Source organism: Mustelus asterias, chromosome 14 (genome assembly GCF_964213995.1).
Source record: "Mustelus asterias chromosome 14, sMusAst1.hap1.1, whole genome shotgun sequence".
Taxonomy (NCBI): domain Eukaryota; kingdom Metazoa; phylum Chordata; class Chondrichthyes; order Carcharhiniformes; family Triakidae; genus Mustelus; species Mustelus asterias.
The window spans coordinates 9215818-9238008 of NC_135814.1; the positions used below are offsets into that span (position 1 = coordinate 9215818).

Here is a 22191-nt window from a genome sequence, read left to right on the forward strand (position 1 = left end):
CATCCTTTCGGCTTGGATAAAGACTTGATGCTAAGTTGCTTATGAAATCACAGCTCAAACTCCATAAAGGAGCAGGTTCTTGAGAGTAATAATGATTGCAAGGGAATTTAATCTGCTCTGAAGGTTGGGCACCACTTTATTAATGAAAATGGAAATAATCTATCCAACAATTGGTCACTAATACATATGTAGATAGATTTAAAGTTAAAGTTTATTTATCAGTCACAAGTAAGGCTTACATTAACGCTGCAATGAAGTTACTGTGAAAATCCTCTAGTCACAACACTCTGGCACCTGTTCGGGTACACTGAGGGAGAATTCAGCATGGCCAATGCACCTCACCAGCAAGTCTTTCAGACTGTGGGAGGAGACCGGAGCACCTGGGAGGAAACCCACGCAGGCACAGGGAAAACTGCAAACTCCACACAGACAGTGACCCAAGCCGGTCCCTGGCGCCGTGAGGCAGCAGCGCTAACCAGTCTGACACCGTGTCGCCTTGGAGGAGATGACGAAGATAAGCAGGTGGTAGGCCATGGATCAGTACACTGGTACACAGATTTGCTCTGGAAGCACTATTAAAATGCAGAAGAATGGATTATTGGAGGTACAAGTATCATGATAATAATCTAAATATATAAAACCCTTCATGGATCAGTGGTTAGGTCCCTACTGTCGTGTTATGTCCAGTTCTGGTCACCACACTTGAGAAAATCTTAGAAAGGGAATGGAGGAAGTGTATCAGGATGCTAGCAGGGATATGGGACTTCAGCTACGAGAAGCTGAAAAAGTTATCACTGTCCATGAAGCGGCACGGTAGCACAGTGGTTAGCACTGCTGCTTCACAGCTCCAGGGTCCCGGGTTCGATTCCCGGCTCGGGTCACTGTCTGTGTGGAGTTTGCACATTCTCCTCGTGTCTGCGTGGGTTTCCTCCAGGTGCTCCGGTTTCCTCCCACAGTCCAAAGATGTGCGGGTTAGGTTGATTGGCCAGGTTAAAAATTGCCCATTAGAGTGTAGGTTAGAGGGATTAGCGGGTAAATATGTGGGGGTAGGGCCTGGGTGGGATTGTGGTCGGTGCAGACTCGATGGGCCGAATGGCCTCCTTCTGCACTGTAGGGTTTCTATGATTTCCACCTGGGAACTGAGGAGGTTAAGGGACAATCTAACAGAGGTTTCTGGGATGATGAGAGATTTTGTGGAGAAAAAGCTATTTCCTCTAGTGAATGATTAAACCAAAGGTGATAGAATTAAAATATTTGGCCAAAGATCCAGAGGGGAGATGGGGAGAAATATTTCAATTCGGAGAGTTGCCGGGTTGGGGAATGTGGAGCACTGACTCGCAGCTTCAATCAGGTTGTCAACGTTAGGAATCATTGCAATCAACAACACTAAAGAAGTTGACAAGATCGAAAACAGTCCACCTAAAATGGTGAGGGAAGCCAATTCCATAAATAGATTTTAAAAGGAGTTAGATGGATGTGAGAGGATCAGGCACTTACAAGGTTACAGACAAAAAGCAAGGACAAAGGATTAAGCACCAACAATACTGTCAAAGCACCAGCGCAGGCACAAATGGCCTCCTTCTACTGCGCAGGATTCAAGGATTTTCTTATGATTCCACTCATAGCGTCTTAACTGTTAATGTTTTAATAGTTCATTTTTTCTTAGCATTAATTCCCATTTTATTCACGCTGCTTAATTCAAATTATTGGATAATTCGCTTTTGACTCCAGCAGTTGGCACTGGTTTTGTTTATGTCACCCACAGAACACCATGTAAGCAATTAAAGGCATTTATATTGCAATACAAATACTAGGTTCTCTTGTGCAGCCAGCTGCAAGCCAAAATGTTGAAGTGCCAGGTCTCATTAAGACCAGCAGACTGGAAGATCCACTGAAAACAAGAGCTTGAAACCCTTCCCTGCAACCTTCAGGAATTGTTAAGTCCAAGTACATACACTCAAACAGTAACCTGCACAGAAACAGGAAGCCACTCAGCCACCTGAGGCTGTTCCACCCTTAAAAGTTGAGCTGTACCTCCATTCCATTTACTCGTCTTCGATTCCTATCTTACTTCATAAAAAAATCTGTCCCTCTCAGTCTCGATCATTTTAATTCACCCACTAGTCTCAGCCCACTGGAGTGAGGTATCCACAGGGTAGTGATACTGCTCCCTGGTGTTACTTCTTAAAGGTTTAGCTTTTATTGTGCCTCTTTGTTTTGGATTCTCCCAGCAAGGGATGTAAATTTTCTGTAGTTACCCTATCAAATCCTTTTTAACATTTTAAACACCTGTCTGAACCTTCCAAACACAAAGAGATACAAACTGCGTTGATGCAACTTTTTCCAGTGAATTGTTAATCATTGTTTGCTTTGAATTTGTTAATCATCACTCCAAATGACAATTCTGGGTCTAGCCATTGTTAAACTAGACTTCTCCTCCCACAGGTACCATGCCCCAAGACAGCATTGGCAACCATAGACTTCCACTGGGTTGGTCCATGCTTATGCTTGGGCAAAGTACTGCAGTGAAGTGATTGATGTCTGCAGCGCAGCTGACCAGGAAATGCCACTGTTATTCATCGCTTGCCATCAGGTGTATTGGAGGGGTTTGCGGGCTGATAATCAACCTGTACGGCTACATTATAAACACATCTTCTGTGGCTTGGGACTTAAACCCAGAGCTTCTGGCCCAGAGGTAGAGTTGAACAGTTTAGGCCTATAGATATATTGAATAGTTTAGACCTATATTCTCTGGAATTTAGAAGAACGAGGGGAGATCATACGGAGGTACACATGATGATAAAAGGTAGGGATAAAGTAGACGTGGAGCAGATGCTTCCTCTTACAGGGCATTCTCGGACGAGAGGTCATAGCCTTAGGATAAGGAGCAGCAAATTTAAACCACAGTTGAGGAGAAACTACTTCTCACAAAAGGTTGTGAATCTGTGGAATTCGCTGCCCCAAAGTGTGGTGGACGCTGGGACAGTGAATAACTTTCAGAAGGAGTTAGACAGGTTTTTAATTGGGAATGGGTTGAAGGGTTATGGGGGGGAAGGCGGGAAAATGGGGATGAGGAGCATGTCAGCCATGATCAAATGGCGGAGCGGACTCGATGGGCCGAATGGCCTAATTCTGCTCCTATATCTTATGAACTTACGAACTATCCATGGCATCACAAGACCTTGTGTTAAATTAGACAGGCTGGGTTTATTTTATTAGCTTTCTCAGACATTGACCATGCAGCTACAGTTCCAATAGCACCTTCAGTATTTTGCTGAAGTACGGGGCGGCACGGTAGCACAGTGGTTAGCACTGCTGCTTCACAGCTCCAGGGACCTGGGTTCAATTCCCGGCTCGGGTCACTGTCTGTGTGGAGTTTGCACATTCTCCTCGTGTCTGCGTGGGTTTCCTCCGGGTGCTCTGGTTTCCTCCCACAGTCCAAAGATGTGCGGGTTAGGTTGATTGGCCATGATAAAATTGCCCCTTAGTTTCCTGAGATGCGTAGGTTAGAGGGATTAGCGGATAACGTGGGCAAGTGCGAGGTCGTACACTTTGGAAAAAAGAATAGAGGCATGGACTATTTTCTAAACGGTGACAAAATTCATAATGCTAAAGTGCAAAGGGACTTGGGAGTCCTAGTCCAGGATTCTCTAAAGGTAAACTTGCAGGTTGAGTCCGTAATTAGGAAAGCAAATGTAATGTTGTCATTTATCTCAAGAGGCTTGGAATACAAAAGCAGGGATGTACTTCTGAGGCTTTATAAAGCACTGGTTAGGCCCCATTTGGAGTACTGTGAGCAATTTTGGGCCCCACACCTCAGGAAGGACATACTGGCACTGGAGCGGGTCCAGCGGAGATTCACACGGATGATCCCAGGAATGGTAGGCCTGACATACGATGAACGTCTGAGGATCGTGGGATTATATTCATTGGAGTTTAGGAGGTTGAGGGGAGATCTGATAGAAACTTACAAGATAATGAACGGCTTAGATAGGATGGACGTAGGGAAGTTGTTTCCATTAACAGGGGAGACTAGGACGCGGGGGCACAGCCTTAGAATAAAAGGGAGTCACTTTAGAACAGAGATGAGGAGAAATTTCTTCAGCCAGAGAGTGGTGGGTCTGTGGAATTCATTGCCACAGAGGGCTGTGGAGGCCGAGACGTTGAGCGTCTTCAAGACAGAAATTGATAAATTCTTGATTTCTCGAGGAATTAAGGGCTATGGGGAGAGAGCGGGTAAATGGAGTTGAAATCAACCATGATTGAATGGTGGAGTGGACTCGATGGGCCGAATGGCCTTACTTCCGCTCCTATGTCTTATGGTCTTATGGTCTTAAATATGTAGGGATATGGGGGTAGGGCCTGGGTGGGATTGTGGTCGGTGCAGACTCGATGGGCCAAATGGCCTCTTTCTGCACTGTAGCGTTCTATGATTCTATGATACTCATTGTTCATGCATGATCTTAGAGTGGCAGCCAATCACTGCAGGGGAACATCCCCATCAAGGTGAATATTCTTATCCAACATCCACATTTTTCAGCAAGTTTTAGCAGACAGCCTTAGAAAGGGAAACAGTGTATGTAGATCTGCTGCCAGTGAATGAGCCCTTACCATCATGTCATTCAAACGTACAAAACTGACAGGCAGCTAATGACCATCAATCCAGCCTCACACCATGACGGCTGGACCTTCTTCAGCCACCTCCCCATTCCCTCAGCTGCGTAGTCTCGAAAGAGAAGCATAAAACCAGAGGGGAAAAAATCTAGCTGGAAACTAGATAAAAGTATTTTTAAAATGTGGAAAATTTCTCTCCGACCCCCAGTCAATCAAAACCAGTCCAGGAGATCGCAATGTATGATCTATAAAGATGTTATCTTCTTTACTATGTGATCGCTGCCCCAGATAGGAACCACTCCAGCTCCCTCCTGAAGCCAATAGAGTCAGGATCCAGCACACCAGCCAGCAACCTATTGCAGAGACTCACTACTCCCCGGAAAAGTGTCGTAACATCCAGTTCTCTTAGAGTTAAAACTCGTGTCTAATGATCTTCCCCAATCTGTCAAAATGGAACAATCCAACAATAGGAATGCTATCCAGTCCTTTTACTTGTTTTACAGACTTTAATCGGGTCACCTCGAAGTGAATGAAGCTCTTACTCAGAGCGGCACAGTGGCATTGTGGATAGCACTGCTGCCACACAGCGCCAGGGACTCAGCTTCAATTCCGGCCTTGGGTCACTGTCTGTGTGGAGTTTGCACGTTCTCCCAGCGTCTACATGGGTTTCCTCCGGGTGCTCCGGTTTCCTCCCACAGTCCAAAGATGTGCGGGTTAGGTTGATTGGCGATGCTAAATTAACCCTAATGTCAGGGGATTAGCAGGGTAAATATGGGAGGTTACAGGAATAGGGCCTGGGTGGGATTGTGGTTGGTGCAGACCTGATGGGCTGAATGGCCTCCTTCTGCACTGTAGTGATTCTATAAAATTCACTGCTTTCCTGGAAACTGGTTTGACTGCTCAACAGAGGACTACACAAGATCATCTAACCCAACTGAGAGCCACGATCAAACCTGGGCCCTTACTACTCACTGGGGGCACTGTTAAACATTACATTGTTCTAACCAAATAAACTGCTGCCTGTTCACACGAGCATCTGATTAAAAGAACCACTATTTTATTGCATTGCAGTAAAGAGTAACAGTGTCAGACTTGGCAACCACATTGACTCTGCACTGCAACCATTTTGACTCCTTGCTCAGAGTGAAATATTTCCAGTAGAGTATCTTTGGGATCATATGCTTCACATTATTTTTTTTCTTTGAGGGTCCTGCAGCAAATATAACGCAGAGATCAATAGCTGAGTGAATATAAAGTGAGTCGTTTGGCAAAGACTGAAAACTTTGGCACTTAAACAGAACCATTAAACATACAACACAGGCAAAATCCCTGAGTGAAGTGGCCAGGCCTGCTAACTCTCCCACATCTGCCAGATGTCTCTCACACTTTGATTCCGAATCGCTAAAGGAGCACAAGTCTTCAAAAAGGTTGCCAATTTTTTCCACTGCAAGTTAACCTTAAAAAGTGTGAGGTGATACACCTTGGAAGGAATAATTTGATAATAAAGTACCCAATGAATGGTAGGACACTAGCAAGCTCTGTGGAACTAAGAGACCTTGGCGCGTTTGTCCACAGATCTCTGAAAGCGGAAGGGCACGCTGGCAGGGTGGTGAAAAAGGATATGGGACCACTTGCCTTTATCAATCAAGGCATAGATTACAAAGGAAAGGGAAGTCATGTTGGAGGTGTATAGCGCTTTGGTGAGGCCACAGCTAGAGTACTGTGTGCGGTTCTGGTCGCCACATTATCGGAAGGATGTGATTGCACTGTAGGGGGTGCAGAGGAGATTCACTAGGATGCTGCCTGAGATGGAACGTTTAAGTTATGAAGAGAGGTTACGTAGGCTTGTGTTGTTTTCGTGGAGCAGAGAAGTCTGAGGGGGGGGGACGACCTGATCGAGGTGCACAAGATTATGAGAGATAAGGATACAGTGGATAAGGAGCAGCTGTTCCCCTTAGTTGAAGGGCCAGTCACGAGGTGACATAGGTTCAAGGTGAGGGGCAGGAAGTTTAGAGGGGACGTGAGGGAAAACGTTTTTACCCAGAGGGTGGTGGCAGTCTGGAATGCTTTGCCTTGGAGCGTGGAAGAGGCAGGTTGCCTCACATCCTTTAAAACGTATTCTGGATGAGCACTTGGCACATCATAACATTCAGAGCTATGGGCCAAGCCCTGGCAGATGGGATTAGGTGGGAGTTCAGGTGTTTCTATCTAATGTGACGGTGTGGACTTAACGGGCCAAAGGGCTTCTTCTGTGCTGTATGATTCTATGATTCTTCACTTGGTTAGAAAAACATGGGAGATGAAAAAAAGGCATTTGACTGGACAGGGTGGTCATGTGATAGAACTTCAGGGAATAGGTACAACTCAAGTTGACAAGCCGAGGGTTAAAGGGGTGGCATTAGGGTTAGTGACTGCTGCTGTGGGAGGAGGGGTTAGGATAAGCCATTGATAAGGCTGGAACAGAATGCGGGGGCCATCAGGGTGACAGCACAGGAGAAGGTTTCTTAATCAGAGTTGAACCCGGTACACGGATTCCCTAAATTAGTATTAGTAAAACCACCTCCCTTGTCATGCCAGCTGATTGGCAGACTCAGAATTTGGTGGACCAATGATGCAATTGCTGGGATATAGTAGACTTTACAACGTAAACACAGGAAGCCGAAGAACTGATGTTACCCTCCTACCCCGAGAACTGCAAAGCACAAAACATAAAAGCACATTTAGCTTTAATTAGAGATCCAAGGACAGCATCAAGACTCAGGAATAACTAGGTCTACAAACTTCATCATCAACAGCACTCCATCGTCATTACTATAAACACTCTGGGGGATATGAATCACATCGTTACACATCAGTATTTCATTATTTGGCTGTGGTGATCTTTATTTTCCTTCTGTTTTTGATGAATATTTGATTAGGAAAATTACATTCAGTATTTTACAATTTTAAACTTGAGATGAAAGCAAAATGTTTTCATTTCAAATTTCCAACTGCCACAATGTTGGAAAAACTCAGCACGTCTCACAGCAACTGTGGAGAGAGAAACAGTCAATGTTTCAGATGGAATTTGACTCTACTTTAGAATTCACTATTTTAAATATGCCATTCCACAAGCAAACATGCCAGCCAATTATACAGAATAGCATGCTCAAACAGCATAATGGGGTAACCAATTAGACCAATTATATTCTGATACTTCCGAATTTTGAAAAGGAGTCATATTTGACTCAAAATGTTGACTCGTTTTTTTTCCCTCTATACTGGTACTTCAACTGTGCAGTGCTTAGTAATGTCCCTCCGACAGTGCAGAGTTCCCGCCGTACTGACAGGGCAGCATTCCTCAGTACCGACCCTCTGACAGCAAGGCACAGGCTCAGTAAAGACCCTCTGACAGTGAGGCACTCCCTCAGTACCGTAGCTGTGAGGGACAGCTCGGTGGATAGGATATTGGTATGTAGATAGGCTGGAAAATTGGGCGGGGATCCTGGATTCAGGATTCAATCCTGGACCGGGGAGCGGCGCGGGCTTGGAGGGCCGAAGGGCCTGTTCCTGTGCTGTATTGTTCTTTGTTCTTTGTTCTTCTGACAGTGAGACACTCCCTCAGTGCAGACCCTCTGACAATGAGGCACTCCTGATGTGGAGATGCCTGCGTTGGACTGGGGTTAACACAGTAAGAAGTCTAACAACACCAGGTTAAAGTCCAACAGGATTATTTGGTAGAAAAAGCCACTAGCTTTCGGAACAGGCTGTTCCTTCGTCAGGTGGGTGGGAGTTCTGATCACAAACAGGGCACAAAGACACAAACTCAATTTACATGAATAATGATTGGAATGTGAGTCTTTACAGCTAATCAAGTCTTAAAGGTACAGACAATGTGAGTGGAGGGAGCATTAAGCACAGGTTAACCTGTGCTTAATGCTCCTGCCGAAGGAACAGCCTGTTCCGAAAGCTAGTGGCTTTTGCTACCAAATAATCCTGTTGGACTTTAACCTGGTGTTGTTAGACTTCTTAATGAGGCACTCCCTCAGTGCACACCCTCAGACAGTGAGGCACTCCCTCAGTGCACACCCTCAGACAGTGAGGCACTCCCCCAGCGCAGACCCTCAGTGAGGCACTCCCTCAGCGCAGACCCTCAGACAGTGAGGCACTCCCTCAGTGCTGACTTTCTGACAGTGAGGCACTCCTTCAGTGCAGATGCTCAGGCAGTGAGGCACTCCCTCAGTACCAACCCTCACAGTGAGGCACTCCCTCAATACCGACCCTCTGACAATGCGGCACTCTGTGGCTAAATTCCTCTCTAACTCTATTTTCAAGTTTGCTATGACACCACCGGAGTGGGTTGGATCTCAAACATGACGAGACAGAGTACAGCAATGAGATAGAGAATCTGGTGAACTGGTGCGACAACAATAATCCCTCCCTCAATGTCAACAAAACGAAGGAGATTGCCATCAACTTTAGGAAGTGTAGTGGAGAACATGCCCCTATCTACATCAATGGGGATGAAGTAGGTGTGTTCGAGAGCTTCAGGTTTTTAGGTGTCCCGATCACCAACAACCTGTCCTGGTCCCCCCATGCCGACACTATAGTTAAGAAAGCCCACCAACGCCTCTACTTTCTCAGAAGACATGTCAGCTACGACTCTTACCAACTTTTAAAGATGCACCATAGAAAGCATTCTTGCTGGTTGCATCACAGCTTGGTATGGCTCCTGCTCTACCCAAGATCACAAGAAACTACAAAACACCACGACTGTAGCCCACTTCATCACGCAAACCAGCCTCCCATCCATTGATTCTGTCTACGCTTCCCGCTGCCTCGGCAAAGCAGCCAGCATAATTAAGGACCCCACGCACCCAGACATTCTCTCTTCCACCGTCTTCCGTCGGGAAAAAGATTAAAAAGTCTGAGGTCACGTACCAACCAACTCAAGAACAGCTTCTTCCCTGCTGCTATCAGACTTTTGAATGGACCTACCTTGCATTAAGTAGATCTTTCTCTACACCTTAGCTATGACTGTAACACTACATTCTGTACCCTCACCTTTCCATCTCTATGAATAATATGCTTCATCTATAGCATGCAACAAACAATACTTTTCACTGTCTACTAATACGTGACAATAATAAATCAAATCAAATTCAAACGCCCTCAGTACAGACCCTCTGACAATGCAGTGCTCCCTCAGTACAGACACTAACAGTGAGGCAGGCCCACAGTACAGACTCTCCAACCGTGCAGCGCTCCCTCAGGAGTGACCCTTTGACAATGTAGATCTCCCTCTGTACTGACGCTCTGACTGTGCTCTCTTACTACCGACCCTCTGATGGTGCAGTGCTCCCTCGGTACTGATCCTCCGACAGTGCAGCGCTCCCTTAGTACTGACTCTCTGACAGTGCGGTACTCCATCAGTACTGAAGACTTGTGTTCCAGAACTTGTCGCGCTCCTAGCCAAGTTGTTCCCGTACAGCTACAGCACTGGCATCTACCCGGCAGTGTGGAAAATTGCCCAGGTATGTCCTGTACACAAGAAACAGAACAAATCCAACCTGGCTAAATTCTGCCCCATCAGTCTACCGTCAATCATCAGTAAAGTGATGGAAAGGGTCATCAAGAGCGCTATCAAGCAGCACTTACTCAGCAATAACCTGCTCACGGATGCTCAATTTGGGTTCTGCCAGGGTCAGTCAGTTCCTGACCCTCATTACAGCCTACGTTCAAACATGGACAAAAGAACTGAATGCCAGGGGGTGATGTGAGAGTAACTGCCCTTAACATCAAGGCAGCAGAGTGTGGCATCAAGGAGCCCTGGAAAACCCGGAGTCAGTAGGAATCAGAGGAAAACTCACCACTGGTTGGAGTCATACCTGGCAAGAAGAAAGATGGCTGTGGCAGTTGGAGGTCAGTCATCTCAGTTCCAAGATGTCACTGCAGAAGTCCCACAGAGTAGTGGACGAGGCCCAATCTTCAACTACTTCATCAATGAACTTTCTTCCATCATAAGGCCAGAAATGGGAATGTTCGCTGATGATTGCACGATGTTCAGCACCATTCGCGGCTCCTCAGATACTGGAAAAGTCCGTGTCCAAATGCAGCAAGACCTGGGCAATATTCAGGCTTGGGCTGACAAGAGAGGATCTAACCATCATTCCTTGACATTTAATGGCATTACCATTGTTGAATCCCCCACTATCACAAAGTCGGGGTTACCACTGGCCAGAATCTGAACTGGACTAGACAAATATAAACTGTGGCAGGCCAAAGGCTAAGAATCCTGTGGCGGGAAGCTCACCTCCCGACTCCCCAAAGCCTGCCCATCTTCTACAAGGTATAAGTCAGGAGTGTATTGGAATACTCTCCACTTGCCTGGATGAATGCAGCTCCAACAACACAAGATGCACGACACCATCCAGGACAAAGCAGCCCACTTGACTGCTACCCCTTCCACAAATATGCAATTCCTCCATCAACGAGCAGTGACAAGCGTGTGTACCATCTCCAAGATGCACTGCAGGAACTTACCAAGGTTCCTTAGGCAGCACCTTCCAAACCCACAACCACTACCATCGATGAGGACAACAGCAGATACCTGGAAACTCCACCACCTGGAAGTTCCTCCAAGTCACTCACCATTCCGGAATTGGAAGTATATCACCGTTCCTTCACTGTCTCTGCGTCAAAAGCCTGGAATTCACCCCTTTAACAGCACTGTGGATGTATCTCAGGGACGGCAGTAGTTCAAGAAGGCAGCTCACCACCATCTTCTCAAGGACAATTAAGGATGACAATAAATGCTGGCCGAGCCAGCAATGCCCACATCTCAAACGAATAAAGAAATTTTAAAAACCCTCTGACAATGTACCGCTCCCAGTGCTGTCCCCCCGACAGTGCGGCACTCCCATAGTGCTGTCCCTCTGACAGAGCTTTTTCCAGTGGAAAGGAGGACATCTGGCCTGTTCAGATTGCCTTATAAACCCGCCGTCTCCCCATAACTCTGCACATCCTTCTTTTTCAGAAACATCTAAGTATCCTTTGAAAGCCTCAATTGAACCTGCCTCCACCACACTCTCAGGCAGTGCTTTCCAGAGCTTAACTACTCGCTGCGTGAAAAAAGTTTTTCCTCATGTTGCTTTTACTTCTTTTGCTAATTACGTTGAAATCTATTCCTTCTTTTTCCTAATCCTTTCATGAGTGGGAATAGTTTCTCCCTCCCCTTTCTGGCAGACCCCTCATGATTCTGAATACCTCAATCAAATCCCTCAGCCTTCTCCAGTCCAAGAAAACAGTCCAACTTCTCCAAATGGTCTTCATCATTGAAGTTCCTCATGTCTGGAACTATCTCATTAAACTTTTCTACACCCTAATGTTTTCACATCTTTCATAAAGTGCTAGGTCCGTAACTGGATGCAATATTCCAGCTGAGGTCTAAGTTGTGCCTTATACAAGTTAAAAATAACCTCTTTGCTTTTGCACTTTATGTCCCGATTAACAGAGCCCAGGAACTGTATGCTTTATTTACTGCTCTCTCCACCTGTCCTGCCATTTTCACTGACAAGGGGTCATCTAGACTCGTAACGTTGGCTCTATTCTCTCTCCACAGATGCTGTCAGACCTGCTGAGATTTTGCAGCATTTTTGTTTTTGTTTCAGTATTTTGCATTTATCTGCCTTTTTCAATGATCTATGCATATCCAGAACCCTCTGCTCCCGGACCTTAAGATGTTTTTCCTACCAAAATAGAACCATAGAAAAGTTACAGCACAGAAACAGGCCATTCAGTCCATCACGTCAGCCAAAAAAGAAAGCAGCTCAATACAACAATGACTCGACCACTAGAAGCATGCCCCACCTTCCAGCATCTGGTGTGGTACAGGGTTACATTTCAAATGCAGATCCAGGTACCTTTTAAAAACTAATCATTTCACATTTCTCTACATTGAACTTCATCAGTTAAAGTTTATTTATTGTCACAAGTAGGCTTACATATAACACTGCAATGAAGTTACTGTGAAAATCTCCTAGTTGCCACACTCCCGTACCTGCTTGGGTACACTGAGGGAGAATTTAGCATGGCCAATGCAACTAACCAGCATATCTTTCAGACTGTGGGAGGAAACTGGAGCACCCGGAGGAAACCCACGCAGACACAGGAATAATGTGCAGGCTCCACTCAGACAGTGACCCAAGCCGGGAATCGAACCCGGGTCCCTGGTGCTGTGAGGCAGCAGTGCTAAGCACCGTGTCGCCAAAAGGTTCACCTTTTGGCCCATTCACCAACTTGTCATTCTCTCTTCCACCTTCTTCCGTCAGGAAGAGACAAAAGTCTGAGGTCACATACCAACCAACTCAAGAACAGCTCCTTCCCTGCTGCTGTCAGACTTTTGAATGGACTTACCTTCCATTAAGTTGATCTTTCTCTACACCCTAGCTATGAGTGTAACACTACATTCTGCACTCGCATTTCCTTCTCTATGAATGGTAGTATGCTTTGTCTGTATAGCTTGCAAGAAACAATATTTTTCACTATGTTAATACATGTGACAATAATAAATCAAATAAAAAATCAAATCAAGTCCTTTTGAAGCGAATTTACACCATCCTCCTCTCAGTGCTTCCAAGTTTGGCATCATGGAAAGATTTTGTAAGTGTGCCCTGTCCACCAAGGTATAAGGTTAATATATAATATCAATATATCAGGAGGATTCAGGGTCCAGGCACTGAGCCCTGGGGATGGAGCTCTATTACAAACCTTCCTGCAGCCTGAGTGAAGTGTAATGGCAGTGACAGCCTGGATTGCTTTGCTGTGAGTGGGACTCTCACTCACTGCCACTCTGTGTCTGTTGCTTACCCAGCTGCTGCTCCAAGCGACTCCTCCTGCTGCCTCCCAGGCCCCAGGCCTCGGCCTTGTCCCAGTGACCGGCCCCAACTCCCCCCCAACCCCCACTCTCCCCGGGAGCTCAGGCCTGAAGCTTCCCGCCTGATGTCAGTGGAGCTGGATGCTGTGGCGCAGATTCAGCCGGGCGGATCTGGAGGAACGCCGGGCTCCGGGAGTCCTGATCTCCGGCCTGTCACCCCCGCCCCGCCCCGCCCCGCCCCCTCCCACCAAACCTAGCAGAGGAGCCGCGCACGCGTCAGGGCCGGACACCGGCAGGAGCGGGCCGGATACGCATGCGCACACCATCCTCGATCCCGGCCAAGATGGACGCATGCGCACACCATCCACTTGCCCGGCCAAGATGGACGCATGCGCACACCACATCCTGGCTTCACCTGACGCATGCGCACATGGCATCCTGGCTCCGATCAACAGACGCATGCGTATAGGGCATCCTGGCTCGGATCAAGGGACGCATGCGCGCACAGCACCCCCGCCTCAGACCGACAGGTGCACGTACACTTATCTAAAAGCAAATTCCTGCGGATACTGGAATCGGAAACAAAAACAGAAAACGCTGGAAAATCTCAGAAATGCAGTAAATCTGTTTCTGTTGTGTTGGTGTATGCAATCCGCCTTCGTACCGCGGTCCATCGGACGCATGCGCACATTGCGCGTCCTCCGTGGGGCCACTGGACGCATGCGTCCTGTGCTCCTCGCCCCGGACCTGCCGCCGCTTCACCCGAGCTGACAGGCGCATGCGCGTCCTCTTCGGGCTCGCAGCTGCGCACACGGAGCGGGGATCGCCAGCTGTCAATCAGAAGCCACGTGTCTTGTGCTAACGTGGCACGCGAGGCTGCAGCTCCTGATAAGTTTGCAGACAGTCTGAGAAACCGCATTTATTATTAAAAGGACATCGCCGGGGGCAGGAAAAGCTTCTTGAATCAGATATAACCATTAGCGGGGCGGCACGGTAGCACAGTGGTTAGCACTGCTGCTTCACAGCTCCAGGGTCCTGGGTTCGATTCCTGGCTTGGGTCACTGTCTGTGTGGAGTTTGCACATTCTCCTCGTGTCTGCGTGGGTTTCCTCCGGGTGCTCCGGTTTCCTCCCACAGTCCAAAGATGTGCGGGTTAGGTTGATTGGCCAGGTTAAAAAATTGCCCCTTAGAGTCCTGGGATGTGTAGGTTAGAGGGATTAGCGGGTAAAATATGTGGGGATAGGGCCTGGGTGGGATAGTGGTCGGTGCAGACTCGATGGGCCGAATGGCCTCCTGCACTGTAGGGTTTCTATGATTCTATGATATTTGCAAACTCCCAAGAATGACACAAGTTGCAAACTCATTTGTTCTTCCCAAAAGAGGGTATATGTGAGAAAGAAGATAGGATGCTGCATTTACATAGGATATAACTACAGATAGGGTCATAACTATAGATAACGATGTAGTTAGTACTAAACACAAGCAAAATTAAATATCAGAATATTTAAAAAAATACTGGCTAGGACACCAGGGAATTTTTTTATTTAGGAAACCTGGTCGTCATGGACAGGTTGGGCTGAAGGGCCTGTTTCTGTGCTGTATATCTCGATGACTCTATTCATTTGTGGGACATGGGCATCACTAGCTGGCCAGCATTTACTCAGCTGCTGGGTGGGTGCATTGGCCATGCTAAAATTCTCCCTCATTAAGGTGCATCCGGAAGAGAGATATTGAGAGGAAGTCTCAATGGCCTGATGGTTTGTCACCAAGAGACCACCTTCAACCTCAGCAAGGGGACGCATCCTCCTTTGGGAACATCTCCCATCTATTGACTTAGCCTACACTTCCCGCTGCCTTGGCAAAGCAGCCAGCATAATTAAGGACCCCACGCACCCCTGACATTCTCTCTTCCACCTTCTTCCGTTGGGAAAAATATACGAAAGTCTGAGCTCATATACCAAACAACTAAAGATCAGCTTCTTCCCTGCTGCCATCAGACATTTGAATGGACCTACCTTATACTAAGCTGGTCTTTCTCTACACCCTAGCTATGACTGTAACACTACATTCACAGTAGCACAGTGGTTAGCACTGCTGCTTCACAGCTCCAGGGACCTGGGTTCGATTCCCGGCTTGGGTCACTGTCTGTGTGGAGTTTGCACATTCTCCTCGTGTCTGCGTGGGTTTCCTCCGGGTGCTCTGGTTTCCTCCCACAGTCCAAAGATGTGCGGGTTAGGTTGATTGGCCATGCTAAAAAAAAATTGCCCCTTAGTTGCCCCTTAGTGTCCTGAGATGCGTAGGTTAGAGGGATTAGTGGGTAAAATATATGGGGATAGGGCCTGGGTGGGATTGTGGTCGGTGTAGACTCGATGGGCTGAATGGCCTCTTTCTGTACTGTAGGGTTTCTATGATTCTGCACCCTCTCCTTTCCTTCTCTATGAACGGTATGCTTTGTATAGCGCACAAGAAACAATACTTGTTACCGTATACAATACATGTGACAATAATAATTCCAATCAAATCTCAGTGTACCCAAACGGACGCCAGAGTGTGGTGACTGGGGGATTTTCACAGTAACTTCATTGCAGTGTTAATGTAAGCCTACTTGTGACATAAATAAACTTTAAACTTTAATTTATTGCCCATCCCCAGTTGCCCTTTCCCTCAAGGAAAGCATACTAATTTACAGCACGGAAGGTGTCCATTTGGCCCATCTTGTCTGCACCAAGCCACAAAAGGACCCATCCAGCTTATTCCCACTTTCCAGCTCCTGGCCGGTCGTCTTAGATTCATAGAGGTTTACAACACGGAAACAGGCTCTTTGGCCCAACTCGTCCATGCTGCCCTTTTTTAGCCACTAAGCGAGTCCCAATTGCCTGCATTTGGCCCCTATCCACCTATATCCATCTTACCCATGTAACTGTCTAAGTGCTTTTTAAAAGACAAAATTGTACCCACCTCTACAACTATCTCTGGCAGCTTGTTCCAGACACTCACCACCCTCTGTGAAAATATTGCCCCTCTAGACCCTTTTGTATCTCTCCCCTCTCACCTTAAACCTATGCCTTCTAGTTTTAGACTCTCCTACCTTTGGGAAAAGATATTGACTATCTAGCTGATCTATGCTCCTTATTATTTTATAGACCTCTATATGGTCACCTCTAAGTCTCCTACGCTCCAGGGAAAAAAAGTCCCAGTCTATTCAGCCTCTCATAACTTAAACTATCAAGTCCCGGTAGCATCCTAGTAAACCTTTTCTGTGCTCTTTCTAGTTTAATAATATCCTTTCTATAATAGGGTGACCTGAACTGTACACAATATTCCAAGTGTGGCCTTATCAATGTCTTGTACAACTTCAACAAGACCTCCCAACTCTTGTATTCAATGTTCTGACCAATGAAACCAAGCATGCCGAATGCCTTCTTCACCACTCTGTCCACCTGTGACTCCACGTTCAAGGAGCTATGAACCTGTACCCCTACATCTCTTTGCCTTGGTTGCTTACAGCACTTCAAGTGCATTTCTAACGACTCTAAATGTTCTGAGGGTTTCTCTACAATCGATTGAGGTAGTAAGCTTCAGATCCTCACTCTCCTCTGGGTGAAAGCATTTCCCTTTGAACTCCCTCTCCCCCAAACCTCCTATCCCTTAACTTGAATCTATGACTTCTATGAACTCCTCAACCAAAGGAAAGAAGCCTTATTGTCCATCTAGACTCCTCATAATTTTTGCACGATCATTCAGTCTCTCCTCAGCCTCCTGTGTTCCAAACAAAACAAACCTAGCCTATCCTATTCCTCGGGTGGATGGAGCTATTACAAGGGGGCATAACTATAGGGTTCATGGTGGGAGATATAGGAAGGATATCAGAGGTAGGTTCTTCACGCAGAGAGTGGTTGGGGTGTGGAATGGACTGCCTGCAGTGATAGTGGAGTCAGACACTTTAGGAACATTTAAGCGGTTATTGGATAGGCACATGGAGCACACCAGGATGGTAGGGAGTGGGATAGCTTGATCTTGGTTTCAGATGAAGGTCGGCACAACATCGTGGGCCAAAGGGCCTGTTCTGTGCTGTACTGTTCTATGTTCTATGTTCTATGTTCTATCCAATCCTTCCATTTAACTAAAATTCTCCAGTGTAGGAAACACCCTCCTCCGAGAGACAACATTTCTGACTCCTTCCATGTCTGCAGGGAAGACAAAGGTCAGGAGGGTGGAGCAGAAGATGCCAAACAGGGTGGGAGCCAAGTTGGCACAGGTGTGATGCACAGAGTGGCTTCCAGTGCTGTATGATACCGTGACACAAAAGACCTTACCCCAGCAAGTAGACAACACATCAGAAAACGATAAAGCACATCTTAGTTATGCTTAAAACTCCTGAACATTTACCCAAACACCTAGGTAACAAAGGCATCTCTGTCAGACTCCTAATTATCGACTACAGTTCAGCCTTCAACAACATTATTCCGAAGAAACTTATCTCCAAACTCCATGGCCTGGGGCTCGCTCCTCCCTCTGTGACTGGATCCTGAACTTCCTAACCCACGGACCGCAATCAGTAAGGATAGGCAACAACACCTCCTCCACGATCATCCTCAACACTGGTGCCCCACAAGGCTGTGTTCTCAGCCCCCTACTATACTCCTTGTACATCTATGACTGTGCAGCCAAATTTCCCTCCAACTCGATTTTCAAATTTGCTGATGACACCACCATATTGGGTCGGATCTCAAACAATGACGAGACAGAGTACAGGAAAGAGATAGAGAATCTGGTGAACTGGTGCGGCAACAATAATCTCTCCCTCAATGTCAACAAAACGAAGAAGATAGTCATCGACTTCAGGAAGCATAGTGGAGGACATGCCCCTGTCTACATCAATGGGGATGAAGTGGAAATGGTTGAGAGCTTCAGGTTTTTAGGTGTCCAGATCACCAATAGCCTGTCCTGGTCCCCCCATGCCAACACTATAGTTAAGAAAGCCCACCAATGACTAACGACAGAAGACTAAGGAAATTTGGCATGTCAGCTACAACTCTCATCAATTTTTACGGATGCACCATAGAAAGCATTCTTTCTGGTTGTATCACAGCTTGGTATGGCTCCTGCTCTGTCCAAGACCGCAAGAAACTACAAAGGGTCATGAACGGAGCCCTGTCCATCACTCAAACCAGCCTCCCACCCATTGACACTGTCTGCACTTCCCGCTGCCTCAGAAAAGCAGCCAGCATCATTAAGGACCCCACGTACTCCGGACTTACTCCCTTCCACCTTATTTCTTTTGGAAAAAAATACAAAAAAGTCTGGGGTCATGTCCCAACTGACTCAAGAACAGCTTCTTCTCTGCTGCCATCAGACTTTTGAATGGACCTACCTCGCATTAAGTTGATCTTTCTCTACACCCTAGCTATGACTATAACATTACATTCTGCACTCTCTCTTTTCCTTCTCTATGAACGGTATGCTTTGTATAGAGTGCAAGAAACAATACCTTTCACTGTAAATACATGTGACAATAATAAATCAAATCAAAATAAACAATACGGTTGTAAAATCCAGATTGAATGCTGAGGGCAGTATTTCTGCTGCATTATCTCATCACCCTCACTTGTGATGAGGTTTTATGCATCTGACTTAGGCTTCAATTTATCCACACTGTCCCTTCACACACTCTGCTCATATTATTTCACACCATTGAAGTAAAAAAATGATTGCATAGCTCTGAAAATAAATACTATTATTGCTGTATATTGTCCTCCTTTTGCTTCATCAGAACCAGGGTACTTCAAATCTCCTGACCTATCTGTGGCCTTTATCACTTCTCAAATCTGTCCAAGCCAGGCTTTCTGTAGATTCTTTGAACCATATCATTTGCTTCTTTAAATTCTGTTCCCATTGCACTGAAGTGTGAAAACACTGACAATAACTTTGCATTTTCAAACAGAATCATTTTTTTAAGGTCCAAGTTTATGCTCTATTTATTTGCTTATCTTCCCTTGGGGGGGAAAAAAAGCTTCCCCATGGCAGAAAAATTAGACCCTAAGATATAGGAGCAGAAATAGGACATTTGGCCTATCGAATCTGCTCTGCCATTCAATGGGATCATGACTGATCTGATAATTTTCAACCCACTTTCCTGCCTTATCCCCATTACCCTCGATTCCCTTACTGATTAAAAATCTATCGCAGTCTCGAACATACTTAACGACCCAGCCTCATCTCCGTCTTAAATGGGCGACCCTTACTCTGAGATTATGCTCTCTGGTTATAGAATCTCCCACAAGGGGAAACAACCTCTCAGCATTTACCCTGTTAAACGCTATGAGAATCCTATATGTCTCAATAAGATTACCTCTCATTCTTCTAAACGCCAATGAGTACAGGTCCAACCTATTCAACCTCCTCATAAGAAATTCCCTCCATACCCGTGATCAACCTAGTGAACCTTCTCTGGACTGCCTCCAATGCCAGGGAGGCGTGGGGTGGCACGGTGGCACAGTGGTTAGCACTGCTGTCTCACAGCGCCAGGGATCCGGGTTCAATTCCCGGCGTGGGTCACTGTCTGTGTGGAGTTTGCACGTTCTTCCCGTGTCTGCGTGGGTTTCCTCCGGGTGCTCTGGTTTCCTCCCACAGTCCAAAGATGTGCAGGTTAGGTGGATTAGCCAGGCTAAATTCTCCGTGAACCTGAACAGGCACTGGAGTGTGGCGACGAGGGGATTTTCACAGTAACTTCATGGCAGTGTGAATGTAAGCCTATGTGTGACTAATAAATAAACATTAAGCATATCATTCCTTTGACAAGAGGACCAAAACTGTTCACAATATATCCAGGTATGATTTAACCAGTGCCTTGTATAGTTTTAACAAAACGTCTTTATTTTTATACGCCATTTCCTTTAAAATAAATGCCAACATTCCATTTACCTTCTCTATGAGCTGTAGAGCTTGCATCTAGTTGGCAGGTCATGTAGAAATGTAGTAATTTTCTCACTATTGCTTTATATTTCACACAGAAAGAGGCCATTCAGCCTATCATGCCTGTGCCGGCCCTTTGAAAGAATTATCCAATTAGCCCCACGGCCATACCTTTTCCTATTTTCAATTATTTATCCAATTTCCTTTTGAAAGTTATTATTGAATATGCTTTCAGGCTGTGCATTTCAGGTCGTAACTCGCTGGGTAAACAAAATTTTCATCTCCTGCTGGGTTTTTGTGAATAATTTAAAATGTGTGTCCTCTGGCTACCGACACACATTGTGCCTTTTTCAACCAAACAGCAAGTGGCACAGTGGTTAACACTGCTGCCTCACAGCACCAGGGATCGGGGTTCAATTCTGAAAATCATAGAAACCCTACAGTGCAGAAGGAGGCCATTCGGCCCATCGAGTCTGCACCGACCACAATCCCACCCAGGCCCTACCCCCACATATTTACCCACTAATCCCTCTAACCTACACATTTTTTTTTAGGATTCTAAGGGGCAATTTTTAACCTGGCCAATCAACCTAACCCGCACATCTTCTGGCCTCGGGTGACTCTCTGCGTGGAGTTAGAATCATAGAAGCAGACATGGGGAGAATGTGCAAACTCCACACAGACAGTGACCTGAGGTCGGAGTTGAACCTGGGTCCCTGGCGCTGTGAGGCAGCAGTGCTAACCACTGCTTCCCGTGTCTCCATGGGTTTCCTCTGGGTGCTCTGGTTTCCTCCCACAGTCCCACAGATGTGCAGGTTAGGTTGATTGGCCACGCTAAATTGACCCTTAGTACCAAGCGGATTAGCAGGGTAAATATGTGGGTTTGCGGGGATAGGCCCTGGGTGGGATTGTTGTCGGTGCAGGCTTAATGGACCAAATGGCCTCCTTCTGCACTGTAGGGATTCTATTTCCTATTCTATTCTCTAACAGCCATTTGGTGGTTCGATCCCCAGGACAGTGCTTTGACCAATCAGAGTCAACTTGCTTGATTTGAATTTAAACAAAGCTTGGCAGTTAACCGTCAGTCATCAGTTTAAAGTTTATTTATTAGTGCCACAAATAGGCTTACATTAACTCTTCAATGAAGTTACTGTGAAAATCCCCTAGTCGCCACACGCCGGCGACTGTTCGGGTACACTGAGAGAGAATTTAGCATGGCCAATACGCCTAACTGGTGCATTCTCCATGGTAACACCTCTATAGATCAAAGTCCACTTGCCATCCAGCACTCTCTTCTCATGGAGTATAAATGGTTCTTTTCTATATGTTGTCCTGGTGGGTGCAAGTTTCGACAACATGTTTTCTCAGCAATGCTCAAGTGCAGCACTTCCTCACTACTGCAGTGGAGTGGCAGCCTTGATATTTGTGTTCGAGTCCTTGAGTGGGAATTGAACCCACAACCATCAACGTGATAGGCAGGAGTGCTGACTTTGAGCAATGGCTGACACTGCAGGCTATGTCATACAATTCCTACAGTGCAGAAGGAGGCCATTCAGCCCATTGAGTCTGCACAGACAACCCGACCTAGACGCTATCCCTGTAACCCCACATATTTTCCCTCCTAATCCCTCTAACCTACACATATTGCTCATTTTGATTTGATTTATTGTCAAATGTATTAGTATACAGTGAGAAGTGTTGTTTCTTGCATGCTATATAGACAAAGCATACTGTACATAAGGAAGGAAAAGAGAGAGTGCAGAATATAGTGTTACAGTCATAGCCAGGGTGTGGAGAAAGATCAACTTA

At 46.2% G+C, this 22191-nt stretch overlaps 1 protein-coding gene across 1 annotated transcript in view; it reads right to left on the reverse strand.

The window, feature by feature from the left end:
* sec22a (SEC22 homolog A, vesicle trafficking protein) overlaps positions 1–13772 on the reverse strand; it is a 65895-nt gene extending 52123 nt beyond the window's left edge. The window contains exon 1 of the mRNA XM_078229297.1: positions 13462–13772. The gene's annotated coding sequence lies outside the window, so the exon portion shown is untranslated. The remainder of the gene's footprint in view (positions 1–13461) is intronic.
* Between the last annotated feature and the right edge of the window lie 8419 nt (positions 13773–22191).